The sequence below is a fragment of the Trypanosoma equiperdum genome (assembly GCF_001457755.1).
Source record: "Trypanosoma equiperdum strain OVI genome assembly, contig: ctg_1701, whole genome shotgun sequence".
In the NCBI taxonomy this organism is placed as follows: domain Eukaryota; phylum Euglenozoa; class Kinetoplastea; order Trypanosomatida; family Trypanosomatidae; genus Trypanosoma; species Trypanosoma equiperdum.
Window position 1 is genome coordinate 8,082 of NW_027123729.1, and position 2,290 is coordinate 10,371.

Here is a 2,290-nt window from a genome sequence, read left to right on the forward strand (position 1 = left end):
GCAGGAAGACAGTTAGGAGATACATTTGAACAGAGGGCTGCGGGAAGAGAGACAGCAATGACGGGATGGGAAAATCCCGCTTAACGCGTCAGGCCCTACATGGTATGTTAGTGTGATGCTGAGTTGAAACATTGTGCCATAACAATAGAACTATTGCAAACCGTAGCTTCCTCTAAAATAGGTTATAGTGCACACAAAGAGAGGGGGAAATACGGAGAAGTACGCATGCAACACATACATGTGGTCATGCGTTGCTACGAGTACCGCAAACATATGCATATATAATATATATATATATATAATATACGCCCTTCATATCCACCGTAAAGGTACAACGCCGTATAAAAAAGGGGGCAGCCAAAGGCAACCCGTGTTCTTGTGTACATACGCAAGACTCCAGCTAACGGCCGTTACTTCGCTTTATCTCTCTCCCCCCTCCTCCCTCCCTCCGAACCGTTGGTTGAAACCACCACAAGAAAAATAAAACAGAGAGAGGGGGTGTGAAAGCGAAGATAGGGAGAGAGAAGAACTTCCATCATTACTACTCTCTACAAAAACGATTAAAACAAACAAACAACCACACACAAAAAAAGAACAAAATAGGTGATTTTCCCCTCTGTCTTCCCTACCATCTTCGTTTTCTCCTTCCCTTTACAATCCATCCATCAAATAGGGAAAACGCAGCCGCTTCCGCCATAAGCCTCCTCCCACCTGTGCTAATATTTATATTTATAAACGACACACAGCGCGTGGACAAAGGGGGAAATTGTGCCGTGGTGACGACAATGTGGAGAAAAAGAAGGTAGAGAGGAGGCAAAAGCAGAAATAAGGGAGGAAAGATATCCGGCGGGGTTCGAGGCCGTGATAGAAAGAGGAAAGAAAGGTTTAAAGAGGGAAGACCCCCCCCCCCCCCCCCCGCAAAAAAAAAAAACAACAAATAAACAACAATAATAAAGCGGAACAAAAAAACAAGACGAAAAGAAAACAAGAAGACAGCAAAAAAAAAAAAGGAACAAACAGAAGGTAAACCAACCTCCGCCACAGCGTCTGGGGTGAATTGTACAGGCGATCAAAGCGAAGAAGGAGGGAAGCAGCACATCAATTATCAGACAGATAACTGTTATTACCGTCTTAATGAGGGTAAAAAAAAAGAACATGATAACGAGACACTTGGGCACGCAAAACGTGAAGGAGGAGGTCTCAGCCACGGTTCAGACAAATAAAAGCAAAAACCATAAAAAACAACAAAAAAGCTCCGCCACTTCTTCCGCATGTGCATGTGCTGCTAACCAATAGTAATGGTGGCAACATCTTTTTCACCTTACATATAACCTGCGTTACTGTTAGAAGGTTGAATTAAAATGTGCAGTACGTTGAGAGAGTGATGGTGGACGGGAAAACACTATTTAAAAGAAAAAGGACCGAAAGAGAAAGGTGGAAAAGGAGGCGAGTCGCACACGAATAAGTCCAATGTTACCGCCATTACACGACAATCCCGCTTTAATATTCCTTCTTTTCATACTCCAACGTTTCGCTTTTCCTCAACCATGCTTCATTACACCACCATACCCCAACGCATTCACTTCGCCCCGCTGCAACCCAACCGGAGGCTCCTGTGCGGCGAAATAAACAACCTGCAAAAGCGGTCCCTCTTCAACCAATCTCTAAGTTTTTACTACAGAATCATTTAGAAATAAAGCATCGTTTAGCTTTGCCTTCAGAGCTGTTTCACCCACACATACCACCCATCAACTTCCATCCCATTCCTAACTTCCATCTACACCTCCTTCGACCCCCTTTGGCTTTTTATTTACTTCCTTTCTTTGTTTTTTCTAGGCATTTCCATAGTCAGTAGTTGCTTCCCACCGAAATGCTAAGCTTTCACGACGAGGAGGAAGAGGCGTGGAGGCGACGTTCTAAGGTTTACACCGTCAAACGGCCTGCCATTGCTGTCCCATCAACAATGAAGGCAGCGGCGGGTTATAAAAATCAGAAAGAAAGATAAGTGGGGAAACATGAAAATAAAATGAAAATAAAAAAAGAAACCTCCCTTTCCTTTCCCCTTCAGTCACTGATCATTTCCACTGTATGTGCGTATGAGCACGGGAATGGCTCGCCAAACAATAATGATAATAATTGGTATACAGATATGTATGTGTAAGGGGTGCACACAGAAAGGGATGTGTGCGGAGAGTTCGCTCAGGCAATAACAAGATACAAAAAAAGCAGGAAAACATAGAAGTAAAAGATGAGTGAAGGGGAAAACAAAGGGGGACTACAAAAAAAAAAA